Source organism: Ailuropoda melanoleuca, chromosome 10, assembly GCF_002007445.2.
Source record: "Ailuropoda melanoleuca isolate Jingjing chromosome 10, ASM200744v2, whole genome shotgun sequence".
Taxonomy (NCBI): Eukaryota; Metazoa; Chordata; class Mammalia; order Carnivora; family Ursidae; genus Ailuropoda; species Ailuropoda melanoleuca.
In genome coordinates this window covers 76,964,053-76,982,928 of record NC_048227.1, presented here as the reverse complement: position 1 = coordinate 76,982,928, position 18,876 = coordinate 76,964,053, and the positions used below count along the sequence as shown (strand labels likewise).

At 39.3% G+C, this 18,876-nt stretch overlaps 1 protein-coding gene across 2 annotated transcripts in view; it reads right to left on the bottom strand.

The window, feature by feature from the left end:
- L3MBTL3 (L3MBTL histone methyl-lysine binding protein 3) overlaps positions 1-18,876 on the bottom strand; it is a 111,564-nt gene that overhangs the window by 91,061 nt on the left and 1,627 nt on the right. For both annotated transcript variants that reach the window (XM_002923340.4, XM_002923341.4), the window contains exon 2: positions 17,300-17,380. The gene's annotated coding sequence lies outside the window, so the exon portion shown is untranslated. The remainder of the gene's footprint in view (positions 1-17,299; positions 17,381-18,876) is intronic.

Here is an 18,876-nt window from a genome sequence, read left to right as displayed (position 1 = left end):
GTACTGTTTGAGACGCACGCTGAACAAGCTGCTTCTTCCATGGAAGACCGTGTATTTAACAAACTATGTTCATTCAAGTTTGGATATCTGGCAAATATGTTGCCAAAAATAAATGAAGTGAGCCTGTCAACGTCAAGGGAAACACTGACAGCATTTGTTACTGAAGACACGATTTCAGCATTCAAGGGAAAACCATGATTTTGGAAAATATGTATCTACCACCATGAGCTTCTTGACAGCTTCCCAACAGCTAAATACTCTTCTAAGGAGATGGGTGACGATATCTGTGAATAGGATTTTTAAAATATTTTATATTTGACAGATGTCAACATTTGGGAGATTTGCATAACTCCGTGAAGCAGTATTTTCCAAATAACCATGCTTGATGTCACAAAATTATGCATGGAAAGGATCCATTCAAGTGCATGACAGACCAATGGATTTTAATGTAACACAGTACAAAAAGTTCAACATCAGGGTTTCAAACTGCCCACTACCACAACTTACCTTTAAGAAACTACCACTTGTCGACTTTTGGTGTAGTATCACAGAAGAATGTCCACCATCAAATGAAAAAACTTAAAATACTCCTCCCCCTTTCCAAACCCACATCTGTGTGAAGCAGATTTTCTTCATACACTTCAACCAAAACAACATATTGCAACAAATGCAGAAGCAGATATGAAATTCCAGCTACCCTCTATTAAGCCAGACATTAAAGAGATTTTCAAAAATGTAAAACAGTGCCACTTCTCTCATGTTTCCATTAAGGAAACTATGATTATGTTTCACTAAAACTGTGCAGACATATATTAATGTAATGGGTTTGCTACTGTTATTTTTAAGTAAGTAGTTTAAATTATCTATTTTAATTCTGAATACAGGAAATATTAATAGATATAACCCATATAAACAATAGCTCTTTGGGGTTTTCAATCATTCTTAAGAGTGTCAGAGAGACTTGAGAGCCACTGCTGTAGAGGATAAAAACTTGGCTTTCTGCCACACAGACACATACACACGCACAAGGCCAGGAGTAAAACAAATACATGGAAGAGGAAATCTGAAATTTAGATTAAGAGATTTAAGAGACATATTAATAAATCACAATATCGTAGTTCATCGCTCTTGTTCGGACCCTGATTTCAACTATTTCTTAAAGACGACGACGAAGATTAGACAGGAAGGGAAGCACGAATGCCACCCGGCTATTTGATGATGTACAAAAATGCTGATTTTTTCTGGAGGGATGACGATGGCATATACTTTCAAAAGGGGACTTCGTCCTTGTCAACTGAAATTGACAGATGGAATGATTAAGTTAGGAATTTGCTATCAATTAGTCAAGAGGGTGAAGTGGTGAAATAAACAGGCAACATGCTGGTAACTCTCAAGAAGTCTGAAGGGCCCACAGCAGTTTATCGTACTGTATCTTAGGTTTAGAAGTGCTTGAAAAATTCTATAATAGAAATATATTTTAAGTGCAGTCTCTTTAGATACATAGTACACATTTATTGTTAAATAGTCAATAGAAAAAACCTGTGTTTCTTTCAGTTATACCTAGCTTTTGTTGAAGTTTATTAGATGCCTCCATACTCTTTCTTCCTTTGTCCCCTTTAAATGAGAAAATGTCAAACATTACATATTAAGTCTATTTCTGATCATTTCAAAATTCATATAGTCTGAATCTGAAGAAGTACTAGATTTCACTATCATTAGGACTTAACTCTTAAAACAGGAACTGAGATGTGAAGGCCTGAGGAAGATGAATCTAAGAAACAGTGAGGATGTTAAGTGAATTAGGACTTGTGCTTAAGTTCTCTCCGACTCCTACCTCGCTAAATGGAGATCAGCAACAAAATCAACTTCCCTATTAAGCCGTGTAGGACTGGCAACTTTTTCTTGATAGGCAGTAGAGTGACAGCATAATTTTCCCCCTGGTGGATAAACTGGGTAAAACCTGAGTGATCCACAGAAAATAAAAGTTTTACTGTTCTTTCTCTAATTACAATAGCATTTATTCACCAGGTACTCAGTGTCAGACATAATACGTATACTTTTTAATTTATTAATTCGATCTCACCTTCTTCTAGAAAAGGACTCAAAGCAACAATTTACATACCTCTTTTCATTTATTTCTTTCTCACAAAAAGATGGGTTCTAAAATCCCTCCAGTCTACACTGAAGATGAGTTGCAGACTTCAGTAATTCACCCAAAACCATATCTAGTGGCATAGCCAAGATCTGAAACCAGGTCAGTCTGATTTCAACCCTGGGCTTTTTTCTCAACCATCATCTTGTCTTGTCGCACCTCTAAGAATCTGGCTAAACTTACTTTTTCCCTAACTTACTCCTTAGACATGACAAATCCAGAGACCAATTTACTAGGGTAGAAGGTCTTGATTTATGTATATCAGTGCAATGTGTATCCTTTTAATAAAATACCATCAAATATATGCTTATTAACAAAGTGCCATTAAGACACATTTACAACAGAAATAGAATTCTAGTCTTAAAAACTTAAAAAAACATAAATGCGTAAAATTCACAACAGCAAAATCCTGCCTGTGACTAGCAGAAGGAATAGAAAGCAGGGGAAATCTAAAAGTTAGCACTGAACATGGAGCAGCCTGGGCGGTGCAGTCATTAAGCGTCTGCCTTTGGCTCAGGGCGTGATCCCAGAGTTCTGGGATCGAGCCCCACATCAGGCTCCTCTGCTAGGAGCCTGCTTCTTCCTCTCCCACTCCCCCTGCTTGTGATCCCTCTCTCGCCGGCCATCTCTCTCTGCCACATAAATAAATAAAATCTTAAAAAATAAAAAAAATAAAAGTTAGCACCGAACAAAACCTGCAATAAATGCTCACAACACATTTTTGGAAATCCTTAGAATTTGCTTTTTTCCACAAAACACTCGTAATGTTTTACAGTGTACTCTACCTATAAGCACAGATCTAAAAATTATTTAAAAAATTCTGTTCATTGTTTCACTTTAAGGTTTGTGAATATTTTGTATAAAATAATGATAGGATAAAAATATTTACCATGTTGTCTTTCCCACTATCTGATTTTGAAGCCAAATGGCTACTCGCACTGTCACAAGAAGTCTGAATGGCTAGGACATTGTCTATCATCTCTTCATCAGACAAAACAGCCGACAACCAATATTATTGTAACAGAAGCTGCCTGTTCGTGACACCCTACATCTTTCCTCCCTTGCTTTCATTCTCCAGAAGTGTCCGTACTTGCATACATACAAAGAAAGCCCTTTCACTTCAATCAGTTGGGGTCCTAAGAATGAAGCTTTTTTTTTTCTTTTAGAACTTAGAAATGCTTTGTTTTATTTTTTCTTTAATTATCACCTGGCACTATTCCACAGTCCCATGTGTAACCTATATTCCACGGACCACAAAAAGCAGGTAGGTAATAGAGTCATTCACAATGCAAGTCACAAATGGCACTTCTCATTCTGCAGAGCATCTCACCCCCAATCTCTTGTTAATGATGCTGAGATTTCCTAAGGAAGTATCTCAAAAGTGTACCATGATGGGTAATCTGTGCTCAGCCAAGATCCTCTATTTTCCTCTTAACCTCTTCTAAATCCTAACAGTCTCCAGCCACTGCTGATGTCAAAAGGGACCACTGTGGGGTTCACACATCCAGCAAATACACCACTGCAGCTTTGATCTTTTGATTCCCACTAGCTTTCCTATCATAACTGGAAATGGCTAAAATCAAGGGTTCTGATGTCCAGTGTGCGTCTACCGAGGCCCGCTGTTAGGAGCTGGTTACTTTACTGAAGGCAAAGACCATTACTGTCCGTGTTAGACTCCCAAAGTCCCTCTTTGGTGAAACAGTTCACTCTAGCTTTTACTCATTTTTATTACAATCTTCTTGCCTTAAGCCTCCAACAAAAGGGCTGGAAGACAGGTTAAATGACATGGAATACCGTCCTCAGAATTACCTTCTGTGTCTCTCTCTTCACCATTCTTTGCCTCCAAACCAAAGCTTTGCAACTTGCCTTTCCCTTGGGACATCATATCTAATGGATGAATTTGCTCAGTTTCTCACGTGAATAAATCCCTGGAAGCCTCAACCCCATATAACCTAGTTTTCAAGAAACAGCAGGCAATGAGAAGATTAGTTAATATCTTATATTCAAAAATCCTGTGTTATGAGAATATGGGGAAGCAGGCCCTCTCGTGCATTGATGGTGGCATTAGAAATGAAAGCAACCTCTCTGGAGATCAATTTCCAAGGACATATCCTCCAACTCAGCAGTTCTACCCATAGAAATTTATTCTATAAATACTCGCACATAGGTAAAAAGAAAAAAATGTAAAATGTTATTCACTGACTACAGGTCTGTTCATAAGGTCAAAAACTTGGAAATAATCCAAAAGTCCGTCAATTAAGGACAATTGCGGTACATCCATACGGCATTTAATGCCATTATAGAAAACACTGAGGAAGCTCTTTACATTCTGATACAGAAAGAGCTCCAACACAGTACCAATACTCTAATTTTATGCCAGGTATAAAAACTGTGTGCTACCACTTCTATAAAACAAAAGGCTGTGTGTATGTGTGTATTACTTATATAGGCATACATTCTTTCTGCAAGGATTCATCAGAAACTGATAACACTGGCTGCCTCCAGAAAGGGGAAACAGTTTGCTGAAACAGAGCCATGGGAGGGAATCTGCTTTCTGGACATTCCTTTATACCTGTTGACTGTTCAATTTTTTTTTTTCAAGAAAAAAAAATAATGAAAAATATGTTCTAAAATCCTTTTTCATGTCAATTTAGAATTGTCCATGTAACAAAAGGCAGGTCTTCGCATGAAAATATTTAGTTCATGACTGCTGCCAACAATGGAAGCTATAGCATAGAAGTCCCTAAGGGAAGTCAACTTCCCCAAAGCTCTTGGGTACTTTAAATAGTAGGTATTTAACTCTATAGGCAAATGCATCAGCTCCACAGATGGATGAGAAGAGGAAGGGTAGGGTTCACTTCTCCACAACTCAGGTATCAGAAATATATAGTAGATCGCTGGCATTCACAGACTATTTATGGCTTCTACCATTCCTGGGAGGCATTTGAAGTTCCCATGACATTCAGTAATTTGTTATCTTGCAGAGACATGACTCTGAATGAGACATGCCGTGAAGCTGAGGGGCAAGGGCAAGTCACCTGGATACTCAGAGCGCTTAGTCTTAGTCTATGGCCACCTTAAAGAAAGAGATAAAACATTGTTTCTTGTTAAGAAATGAAACAAACAAAATTAACTGCTAGTTGATTCTAGTGTTGATGACAGAATGAGGGGAATATGGAAATGTTTATGAAAGCGCTAGGCCCTCGCCACAAAATAGAAGTTTCAGATAAATTAAAGTCTGAAATGTCAAATGCAATGATGACTCAGACACATTGTGTGAACAAAACTACCAAATGCTCCAAAAGGAAGTAAGTAGAAAAGATGTGTGAATTTGTTTCAATAAGTGCTCCAGACAGTACAAAAATTGCTCATCAAGCAAGATAAGTAGTTAAGGTCTAGAGAGATCATTTACATTTTTCAGTTATACTTTAGTAATCTGAAGGAAGAAATTGTGTGTTACAATGATTTTTTTTTTTCAAGTTGAGAACTGGCGATTGCCTTGGGATATATCCTTCACAAATGTCAAGAATCTACCGTTATCTTATTTTGACTAGAGATAAGCAGAGTTTGTGTGTCCTTCATAATCCCCCTTCATACAATCCCTTCATTCATATCTGCCACCGAGAGGATAAAACAAGTGGTGGCTGGAGGGAGGGCCATGGCCTCCCCCAGTGCGGAGCTCCTACAGGGGGGTCAGCGTGAAGAACCCGCCTAGCGCTGACATGAAGACAAGAGTCCCCTGGGAGGTAAGCCACCCACTCCAGGATGCTCAAAATCAAGTGAAAGAATAGGCACTGCCTATAAACCAAAAGTCTGGATCTGCAGATAAAGTGAGAAATAAAGATTATTAAGAAAGGGAGTTAACTGTAGTCGGGCCATTCCTGCTCAAACCATTGTTTTTGTTTTTGTTTTTTTTTTTTTTTTCAAACCATTGTTTTAAAATTGTGTATTTAGGGGCGCTTGGATGGCGCAGCGGTTAAGCGTCTGCCTTCGGCTCAGGGCGTGATCCCGGTGTTATGGGATCGAGCCCCACATCAGGCTCCTCCGCTATGAGCCTGCTTCTTCCTCTCCCACTCCCCCAGCTTGTGTTCCCTCTCTCGCTGGCTGTCTCTATCTCTGTCGAATAAATAAATGAAAAATCTTTAAAAAATAAAAAATAAATAAATAAAATAGTGTATTTAAAAGAATGGCTAGTTAATGTTCACTATAAGAACAGTTAAATAGTTTTAATACTCTTACAGTTGCTTTTTTGGAGTTACATTCTATAGCTTTAGAGTTAACAGGTGCGTTCTTCAAAAATAAGGTACAGAGAGGATATGGCTAGGAGTTGGGAGTAGTTATAAAATGGGGATGAACGTCACCTCAAAAGCAGAATCGGATTAAAATTCTGTCACTCAGATGACCGAACTGAGATATCAGCACCTAGTTTTAATCAGTTTGGGTTAAAAGGACCACCTATCTTTTGTAAAGAGTCAGGAATGCTAACCCTAAAATCATCATCACAAACCAAACAAAAATGCCAACTATGCAGAATATAGACAGCAAGGAGATACAGAGCAACATGTATCACTGGGGAAAGCCAATCTCCACCGTGCGAATCCAATGCCTTGTTGTTATGCTGCCCACTTTAATACCATCGACTGAAGCTTTTCTGTTTACTTTGTAGAAATCCTCAGTCGCTAACCGAATGCGCTCTCTGGCACACTGTGACCTACAAAAAGTCCTAATGTCATTATTCAGTAACATCACCCAAAAAGCCTCTCTTCACTTGCTAACCACCTTCTTAATGTGGCTTATAAAACTGCTCTGAGCCTCCCTATCCCCAGCCACCCTGCTCCTGGTCATCCTGTCACAGGCACAAATTAAATATTTCATGGATTATCCTCAAAACCTGCCCCGAGCTCACCAGTTCCCCCTTCTGTCCCTTGCCCTTTCCTCAACCACTTCCCTCCCTTCCTCCTCTTCATTTCACTTTGCAAAATCTGACAACTGCCTATTCAGTAACCTCAGACCAGTTACTCTCTGGAAGTCTCAATTCCCCACCTACAAGGTGTGGCTGTGGCATATGGAACCTTTCTTCATTGGGCAATGTTGAAGATTCCATGAGATAATCAGATGAAACCTTCGCCTAGTGCCTATCACATAGCAAGCAGTCAACAAAACCTTAGCTTTTTATTATAATTATCTGGTTTAACAATTATTCGAGTTCACGAAAGCTGCTCAAGTGACCTTAAAAAAATTAAACAGTGACTTGTTTCTCTCATTTAATTGTATTTCTGTATTATCTCTTATGGCAGGCTACCTGTTCAAAATCTAAATACCACAAGACTCAAGATCACTCCATAAAAGCGGGTATTTTATTGCTAATAGTATGTCATATTTACATAGCTCCAGAAAATACTACTAGTTCTTTTTTATACCTCTTAATCCTCTTCACCTGTTCTGCTCATGCCCCCTCACTCCTCCCCTTTGGCAATTAGCAGTTTGTTCTCTATACTTGAGAGTCTGTTTTTTTATTTGTTCATTTGGTTTGTTTTTTAGATTCCACATACAAGTGAAATCATGTGGTTTCTGTCTTTCACTATCTGACTTGTTTCACTTAGCCTAATACCCTCTAGGTCCATCCATGTTGTTGCTGATGGGAAGATCTCATTCTTTCTTATGGCTGAGTAATATTCCATTGCGTGTGTGTGTGTGTGTGTGTGTGTGTGTGTGTGTATCTCACATCTTTATCCATTCATCTATGGGTAGACACTTGGACTGTTTCCATAGTTTGGCTATTATAAGTAATGCCACAACAAACACAGGGGAGCATATATCTTTTCAAATTAATATATTTTTTTCTTTAGGTAAATACCTGGTAGTAGAACTACTGGATCATACAGCATTTCTATTTTTTAATTTTTTTGAGGAACTTCCATTGTATTTTCCATGGTGGCAGCACCAAATTGCATTCCCGCCAACAGCGCACAGGGTTCCCTTTATTCTACGTGCTCGCCAACACTTGTGATTTCTTGTCTTTTTTATACTACCCATTCTGACTGGTATGCGCTGCTATCTCATTGTGGTTTTGATTTGCATTTCCTGGATGGTTAGTGATGTCAAGCATCTTTCATTTGTCCGTTGGCCATGTGCAGGTCTGCTTTGGAAAAATGTCTATTCAAGTCTCCTGCCCATCTTCTAATTGGATTTTTTTTTTTTTTTGGTGTTGTGTTGTCTAAGTTCTTTATATACTTTGGATATTAGCCCCTTTTTGGATATATCATTTGTAAATATCTCCTTCCGTTCAGTAGGATGCCTTTCTGTTTTGCTAACGGTTTCCTTTTCTGTGTAAAAGCTTTTTATTTGGTGTAGTCCCAACAGTTTACTTTTGCTTTTGTTTCCCTTGACCATTACCTTTCTTAATAGGACAAACCTCCAAAGTGATGGAGAAGGATTTGCCGCCCCGGGAGGGAGAGGGGCCCGAAGGCCAGGCTCTCTCTTCCTCCATGCTGGTCTGACTACACACTGCGGGCCAAGCTAAGGGTCTGAAACGAAACTGGATGAAAGGCCAGGGCAACATTTCCCAGTCTGCTCCTCAAAACACAGCCTTCAGGAGACCATTGATTCGTGGCCTGGGAGACAAAGTTTTTTTGTTGAAAGAGACGTGGAATACCCTGGGGGTCTTCAGGATACGCACAGCGCACGTCGGCACATCGGCAGCAGGGCGGCGACCTGCGAAGTGCTGGCCAAGCCAAGGCTTCCCACGGCCACCTAGCCTCGTGACTCTATTATCACAGAGCATCGAATTCCGTGGAGCTCACCAACCCCCCAGCCCCACCCCCAGCCTTTGGGAAAATGCTGAGCTACGGAAAAGAAAGTCAGGAAATGACGCGAAAGTGGGTAGCATTTTACAGGAATAAAATGTATTCACCTTCACGTCAGATTCAACTCCAAATGCTCCCTTCAGACCTAGTTCCCAGCCTGCATCCCGGTGCTGAGATTCATGGTATCTAAGACTGGAGAATGCCCTCCGGACCTGTAGTCCTTGAAGTCCAGGCTGGAGAGAGCGATCCTGAGAAAGATAAGGCCTCTGACTCCTCAGGCCTGTCCACGGTGTTCTGACCGACTCTCTGATGGCCTGCACGACCTCAGAGAGGTACACAGCCTGTAAGGGGAGAACTCACACCCTCACCAACACAAGGCTCCAAAGGGGTGACCGGCCAGAGGCAGAAAGCCTCATATACATGAAGGGGGTACAGACATACCGGAGCAGAGGGGTCTTCTCCACGCGTTGTCATTTTAAAGGATCTCACTAAGCAGCCTATTCGACCCTCACGACGACCTCTTCAGATTGATTATATTTTACAGGCAAGAAAATTGAGGTCATCCAGCCAAGAAACAAACGTTCATCTCCCAAGACAGTGGCCCTCAGACTATACCACAGGGCCCAGCATGTTGTATTTTCATCAACACAGAAGCCAATCTAGTGTGATGGTGACAGGCACAGGCTCCGGGGCTAGAGCACCTGGGTTTGGGTCCGAGCCTCGTAATTTCCAAACTGCTGCATAATCCGGGGCAGGGTACCTAACCTCTCTTGAGCCTTAGGCTCCTTCATCAATAAAATGGAACGGGAATATCTACTTTACAGAGTTGTAAAAACTTGTTTTTCAAATGACGCATGCTAAGAGTGTTTTGCACATGGTAGACCCGCCGTACATGCAGCTGCAGCTATTTTGAAGAAAACAAATCAAACTGCTCTCCAGTGTCCACATTCCCTGCAGGCGCCAGTTAGCCCACTATCTGACGCACACCAGGGCAGGGGAGTGATAACTGCAAAGGCCAAGAACCTCTGCACCACAAAGCCCTAAAGGATGCCCCAGGAGTCCAGAGCTGAAGGTAAAGAAAAATCGGAGGTTAAGAACACTGGTAAGACTCTGGATTTCATGGACATGTAAAATTTCAAAATGAATTTGGGGAAGTAATATAAGGTCAATAAGGATTCGTTCTGCCACGCTCTTATAAAGAACAGAACGTTATAACAACCAAAAAAAGTCAGAAGGACATCATCTCCGAATGATTACCCAAGAGTAGACCATGGGCAACCTGATGGAGATTTTTGCTGAGGAGGTATAAAAGCTTCCTCCCATACCCACTGTGGTTCCAGGTCCTGCAAAAGACCGGTAGGAGAAATGAAAGCTAAGGATCCTTCCCAAAGGAGACCAGAATGAGTCCTTCTCTTTACAAGTACTGGAGTTATGTGTATGCGATACACCAGAAGAGGGACTAGGAAGAGAGAGTCTATACCCCCATCACACTACTTCTGACATTGTATCATGGTCATCTACTTAGACGAGGCTTTGGAGGAAAGGGACCTTGATTTATTCATTTCCTTATCCTTTATGAATACCCATTGTAGGTATCCATACAGTTCATCAAATGAATGAATAAAAAGAGAAGGGGAAAAATGCAACAGACTAGTTGCGGGGAGAGGGGGAAATCAGAAAAAAAAAGATCAGATTCATTTGTCCATCGATCTCATATTCTTCAGTGAAATTCTAACTCACAGCTAGAATGCTAAGTATTTACTTGCCTTGTTGGCAGAAGCATAACATTACTGCTCCAAGAAACTCTCCTTATTTAAGTGTCAGTGGAGGACACATCAAAAGAAGTTAAATTCAAACCTCTTAAACAGGCTTATTCAATAAGGATAAGAGAAAAATCTAAACTCACACTTGAAGCATCTCTCAACACACACATATTGCTACAAAGAAAAATTTTCCTTTCAAATCAAGCACGACAGATACGAGCTTTGATATTCTAACTCACCCATCTGATAAGAACTCTGAATCGCACACACACTGGAATTGAGATCCCATTGTGGAGAGATGTAAAATTTTGCCCATAGGGCCCAAGTTCATAGATTTTAGGCAGGCAAAACTCAAGATCATTTCAATATAAGAAATGAAATCTCAGTACCATCAATAACAAATTCTTCAGAATCTGGGTCTTCTGTCCACATCTATCCTTATACAGTAGATGCCTCAGTGGCAACTAATCGATGCTTCCTTTAAATACGAAATCGGTTATAGGATGGTGCCTTTTTATTGATATTTTCTCAAAACTTGTATGTCCTGGTCATATTTTAATGAGAATGATCCTATTAACGCAGCCACGGTTTATCTGATTTGCTACCTTTTCTGCCATGGTGATTATACACAAAGGGGTAGTCACCGAAAGCAACCTTTACAAAATCTCAACTTCCTGCCTTCCCGCTTGTTACTGTAAGAAGGATGAATTATTTGAGATTCTGTGGCCTAACCTACTTACTTCCTCTAAAGGAGGAACAGAAAATGAAAAACGCCTTTCAAGAAAAAAAAATGTACATAGAAAACGAAATCACAAACTGACATTAACAGGCCTATGGCATATTTAATATACTCTCATCAAATGCTTTTATTGGAAGTTCATTTTCAGTGTACAGAGTATAAGATATCTCAATTTGAAACAAAAATATCCTGACAAGTACGATCATATCATCAACATTACTACACTAATAGAGTCATAATAGAAATTTCACACCCATTAAAGGGACTCAAAGGGCATAAAAAGAACAAGAACCTGTCTGACACAGATATGTCCATGCTTATGCAAAATACGCATGAACTCAAAAAAGAAAAACTAAAAGTAGTATCTTGTTCTTTTCTCTTATTTCATTTCATAATTTTTAAAAGCTAAAAGTAGGATCTTTTTTCTTACTCCACTTCGTATTTTTATAGAACACAGAGCTAAAATTAAGAAATTTACACTTGATTTCTCTTTTGTATCTAATAAAGTAGATGTGGCCAGATTTTATTTCTCCCACACAAGTCAAGTCTATAGGTTTTATCCTGATAATCATTTGTAGCTAAACTCCTTATCAACAGATTGAACAGCTAGGCCTCAAATCCACCAAATAAGAACACAAAGCAATAGGGTGAATTATTTAGACCACTTAACAATCTAACCACATTGATCTCCTAGGAATTTCAATTCATAGTTCAGGATTTAGTCAGTGTAACAGACGAGGGGAAAATAATCAAATGATTTTGGTCCCTGAACAATCCTACTCAAAATGTTCTACTACCGAATTAGTTTAATGTTACAAAATTACACATAACATAAAGCTACGGTCCAATCTTAAAACAGCCCTGCATGTAGTAAGTGCTCAAAAAAGTTTATAGGGTGATAGAGCTTCATTAAAGGAGAAACAGTCTATCACCCTATGATCAATGCATGCAGTGGTATCCTTCTAAGTCAGACTAAAGCTCTGCTTAATGGACCGTAACTCATATACCAAAGATACTATTTGACTCCCACTGCAACACAGAACTACCCAATGAATAAACAGACTCTTCACTTCATCTGGCAAGCGTGAGCATACTCTCCTGGTTAAAGAGCAGAACAGTCACCATAGCACTGTTGTTGAATGTATGATTAGTCATATTTCCTGTTTTCTTTTTTTTTTAATTTTGATTCCAGCACTCTACACTCAGCCCTGCCCCCAGCTTCTCCCCACCAATATCTCTATCTCTCAATTTAATTCTTTCCTTTTATAATCCTGCCTTCTGAGCAAATTCCATCATCTTTTGTGTTCACTTTAATAAATTTAGGTCCCATCCTTTCTATTGACTGATCTACATTTTTTGAGAACTAACTTTACTGCCTCATCTAGTCTCTTCCTACAAAGAACAAGTGAAACCTCTTTACAAATAAGCCCAGTAATTCTCATACCTAATCTGAGTTATGTTTTCTTAATAGTTTGTGATCATTTCAAGGCCATGAGCCAGACCAAGGTGTTTTTTTCAGTATATTTCAGTAATTGGTTTTTTCCCAATTCTCGGTTTAAAAAAGAAAAAAAAGGGAAAGGAAAATGAAGAGAGAGAGTTTTCTTCCCATTGTCTTTTTTGATACCTGTTTGCTATTGCTTATCTTAGTAAACAAATGTATAAGACTGAATACATTAATCTGGAAATGTGTTTTCTTAAAAATAGTCTAAGAATTACTTTTTTGAAACTTGAAAACCTAAAGACATAACAAGACAATCATAAGCCAGTAGCAATTTCCCTGGTCCCACCCCTTTCAAACAGCATGATAGGAACTTAAAGTTACTAAGTATCTCTGAGCACCAGTTTGCTCTAAAAGAAATAATAATACCAACTACTCAAGGCTAGGTAAAGTATTAGAGATAATACTCAGTGCTACACTAGCACCTTGGCAGACAGAAGGCACTAAGTAAGTACTGGATACATAAATAAGTGAATGAATGAATGAAAGAATGTAAAGTGCCTAGCTCGATGCCTAACATTCAGAAGGCACTCAATATACAATTATACTTAATGTATCAACACTTGGCAGTATTTTGCAGACGGTGCCCCACCTCCCAGGTCCTTACCTTAGCAATATGCTTAAGGCCACATCCAGCGGTACCAGGACAGTACTCCCTGCATTCATCTCTATCTTTCCAGAGTGTAAGCACGGAACTGTGGCTTTGTTTTGTTAATCACCACTGTACTGTACGTGATGTGGGTTATTTCCTCAACTAGAATTATGAACACATGGAAGCCAAGGTCTGCGGCTTTCTTTGTAACCCTAACCCATTCATGCATTCATTCAACCCTGTTCTAAGTGAAGATTATGGGAAGCACTCCCCAACTAAGACTTCCAAAAAATAGCTGCTCAATAAATATCTGTTGACTGACACAAAACACTGGCTTACAGGAAGAATAATAAAGGAAACATTTTACTCTTACGTATAATACACATGTAATTCCTCCAATCACTGTCCAAGTAACCCATGCTGGGTCCACTTCTAAGGAAGTTCTCTCATCCGAGATCACCCAACTTCACTCAAGGTCCTCTCAAAAGTCCTTGTTCTTTCCCCCAGACCACCCTGTCTCATCAGTGGGGAAATTTCTTAAATGTCTTTCTCAATTTGACTTCATAAATCAAACTCAGTTACACTGCAAGGGTACCCTTTTCCTGGTGTTTTGCTTTCATCCACTTGCTACATAGCTGTTGCTATAATCAGTACAAACTAGTTCATAACGTACTACTGTTTACTCATATCCTCATGCGTCAGTAAAATAATTTAACTTACTAAAGAGACAACCTGAGAATATTCCCATTGGATAATGAGGTCCTTTACAAAATATATTTTCTATGGATGGCCTGAATTTCAAGATGTCGTATACACATGCACATACATATGAAGGTATAAACAGTTCTCTTTAAGTACAGTGCTGCCCAAAAAGCGGTTCTCTTTAAATACAGTGTCCCCCAAATTCTTGTGAGGAATGAGTCCCTCAATGGGAGCAAGTAGAGAAATCTACACCAGAAAAGTTATCTTTGTGAACAGACTAGTCAAAGAAGAAAAGAACTGCCCAAACCCATCACCCTCACCGAATATACAATTCAGAAATTCCATGATCGTGGGTAAAGAGCATCCCGAAAGGGATGGAATATTATGCCATGTATATACAATTATATGGCATCATTCTGCTCAGTCAACCCAGGAATCTGTGTGCTGCCTCACTGGTTCCCAAGAGTGCTGGGTCCCTTGTTCTTTCCTACTGGTACCAAGTACAGCTGCTATATTCTACTTAACAGAGCTCAGAGTTGTGTCCACTCCTGGGGTTAGGGTCTAGAGAACTCAAGAGCAAAGACCTAGTCTTTTGGTGTTCAGCACTATAAGAGCTCAATAAAAACTAGTTAACTAGTAGAAACATTGCAAGAGGGATCACTCAGGTTACTCATCCTCCTACCCCAAGGGTAGCCTTGTCCCATACCACATAAAGTAACTTCTCTTATAAATTTCCCATCTTAACTGTATCTGCCACAAAAAGCCTTGGTTGGAATAGATTTCTTAGAAATAAACTACCAAATAAACCAGGGGAAACTATTCGAGAAGCAACCCTCAATTACTCAAGGACTAATTTAACAGGACACATATTTCTTCTACCCTCCACTATTGGGTTTTTGAATTCTTAGAACATTGATTGGATAATCTACAAAAGAAGAGAGATGAACTAAAACTAAAAGTTGTCAGGATTTGTTCAGTACCAGCACATTGAGAATGGTAACAGACAGTACTTGTGATTTTTTTTCTATCTAGATAATAGGCAGTTGGTTATAATTAGAATAAAGTTAGCAAAGGGGTCTAGAAAACATAAGTGGGGGGAGGGAGCCCTGCATGGACCTTTCCCTAAATCCACAGTCATTTGCAGGACCCATTTTCTGACCCCTAGAGTATAAATCTTACTACCCCAGTTACCTATTTTCTAATGCTCATTTCCCAGCAGACTCACACAACTAAAATATTAATTACAGCACACGAATTCCCCTCTCACCAACCCTTCTACTTCCACTGCCCTCCCATTTCCACAATTAGGCATCATTTTAAATTTGATTTATTTCACTTCCTCCTACCTATTAAATGACTAGATTGGGATAAATAAATTTCAGTTTCTATTCAGCATCATGTTAAAACATGGTCCCTTCCTGCAATGAGCCAATGCTATTAAAGATAAACTACTTTTTTTCTAAAGGAAAGAAATATCCCCTAGAAGTATCATGACAAGTCCACATAATATATATACCAGAAACCAATCTCATAATTTTAGCCAGGATTTAAATCACTCTGTTCTGCCCTTTACAACCTACTTCCTGCCCTTCACAAAACCTGACTAAGGTAAAATGGTAATATGACTACCAAACATTTGAATAAGTCTTTATAGTTCTCAAAACCTTATTTTATTTTATCCTTTCAACAAAGGAAGTGAGGCAAGCACTGTTGCCCCCATTTTCCAGATGGAGAAATCTAGGCTGAAAGAGGTAAAGTCACTGATACAATGTGATACATTTAGAGGCCAAACTGTTTTCTGATTCCCACTCTAGGACTCTATCCACAGCCACAGTGATTCCCCAAGCGAAAAAAAATAGTCACTGCCTTCCACTCAGCATGTCTAAACATGAAACTCAGCATCCTAGGAAACATGTTCTATCTGCTTGCACCCCGCTTCTGTCTGCATGACCTTCTTGCAGCCGTTCTCACCCCACTGTCTCTGTTGCATCATCTACCTGGACCCCATCTATTCACTTTGCTAATTACACCATTCAAGACCATCCACAAGCAGAAAATGACAACGAACTCCTGTTAACAATCATTTTTACATCAGTAATTATTCAGTGTTGACATCTAGGTCATACCTATCCTGGTTCTAAGAGAGCCCAATGAGGATTATTAGTCCTACTCATAAAAGGTAGAACTAATTGATTTTGTTTTATTTGTTTTTGCTGAACAAGAATTAGCAACTCCTTTAATACTTAAGACAGACCAAATGAAAAGAAGCAAAAAAGGAGAGAAAAAAAATTAAGGGGGGAGGGGCGTGGAGGTATAAATAGAAAGCACTAGAGTAGTACAAATATACTTTGATGGTTTACCTACAGAGGGCTGCCCTCTTTGCCTGAGAACAACCTTTGTCCTTAAAATAGGCCCTGAATTACTAGAGATAAACCAGCAAGCACCCTCCAAAATTACCAAAGGGATCTTACAAGACAACAGCTATATTCTCTGTGCAGATATGCTCAAAAGTTGACAAATCTATGCTAACACGCTGGAAAATCACTACAGCCCTTTGACATGAGATTTGGCACAAGTGGTCCCACACTGGATTTAAGCCACAAAAGTTAAATCACTTAGATGCCCCCAAACCTCTTGTTGTAAATTTCACCTACAAAATTTTAACAAATTCCAGAATCTTCCATATCACTGTATTACAACAGTTACATTAACTTACAAGTGCTTTGTTCTAGTTTTCCCATTTTTTTTCAATTCCAAAGAATAAAACTATTTACTTTCAATAGAAAACAGGTACAACTGAAATGCAAATTAAGAATCTAGTAAAAGAGCCAGTCCAAAAATTATCCAGGACAATCTCCAAACTTTTCCTAATGTTTTACTTGAGCCTCAATCACACTTCACCTCAAGACTTTCATGCATTGAAAGAAGCCCCTACAAAATGATGCTTTTCTGCCAACCCTGTCCCACATTCTCCTTCCTGATCCCAAAGTGCAGCTTTTAACATTTGCAAAAATACCAAGCAATTTGTTTCAACAAGCGAATCTTACCTAATGGCAGTGAAGATATAACTCTCCAGCGGTCTTTTAGGATTGCTGTCCACCTCCAAGACTTCCTCTATAGGTCCAGCACTAATTGAAAGACAGGAAAAATAAAATCAATGCATTGTCATAAAAAAGAAGCCTTCAAGTCCACAATTAATATGTTTAAAGTCTGAATCATTGACTTACTGCATAATTTTACACAATATCAGTCAGTATATTAAAAATAAAATAAACTAGTTCTGGATGAGATGAAATGGATTTTATCATTCATACCATTCCTTTATCCCTAAATTCCTAAATTAAAGAGTCCCCCTTTGTATGACCAGTAGGTGAAAAGTTACAGGGATCACTTGATTCAATTTTAATTTTTCTCAGTGCTTTTAGCTTTAAAATTAAAGTTACTTTGCAGAACACACACTGACCAATGAATAGGTATTATGTAAGCAGTTTTTTCCCACGTATGTAAATGTTTAAATCACAATTTAAAGTATTCAGAAATAATGTCTTAACCAGTGAAACAAAATTATACTCTTAGGACTAAAAGGGACCACTTGTTTTATGACTATATATAACTGCACAGTTAAGAAACTAAATACCAGCCTTTTATTATATTTATTAGAGAATAAAATGATCACCTTATATAAAAGACACATTTCAACCAAAGGCCTTTTTCTTTTTCGAATTTTTAAACACTTTGTATTTTTATTAACATTCAAAATGAAACGACCTGCTGTGACTCCTGGCTGATTAAAGATAAAGACAATGATAAAGGCAAACTGTTTCTAACCCAGTAAGGGACCCATCTCAAATCCCCGACTAAAAGCAGTGTCTTCCCCATATAAATGAAGAGGGATCGAAGCTACAGGCTCTGGGTCGTCAGAACTTATCTGCTCTCCAATTTACTAAACCTTCTATTTCTGATCGGCATCCATTCACACAACATCTGGCTGCTCGCTCAGGTCGTCTAATTACTTCCACGTCTGAACAGACTACGTAGCTACAAGCAAAGGCCAAACTTTGCTCTCGGCCTTCCGAACTTAAAGATGCGTTTAACCACTAGAGGTCTCCCCTTGGCCAGTTTTGCATGTTCGCTATTTTGCTGCACTTGAAACTTTCCGGAGAAATGCTCTCTACTCGAGTCAGTGTTTTTCTAAAAACTTGCGCAAAAATCCACGCGACCGAACTAGCCAGTACAGAGACTCTCGGGCTCCCCAAACCAATAAAGATATCACAAACAACGCTCTAGGAAAATCAAAATTAAAATTCGACGCACTCGCCTAGCCGTCGTCCGCCCCCCCCGCCCAAAATCTTATTTCTCATCTCAGTTTCCCTTAACTTAAACTTAGAACAATTAAAAAATCTATTTTTGTTTCTGTAGACTTTGAATGATTTCTAATGCATTTTTCTGGCGGTGGACCCGAGGTGGGAAAGGAGCGGGCCAAGGGATGCAGGGAGGGGGAAGGGCCGTGCTCACAGCGCCCGAGGAAGTTGCATAAGGAAAGAGACTCCGTTTTTTTGGGTCCCCTCAAAAAATCGGCGGGGAGGGGGAGGAAAAGGAAGCGGGGTGGGGGGGGAAGGCGGGG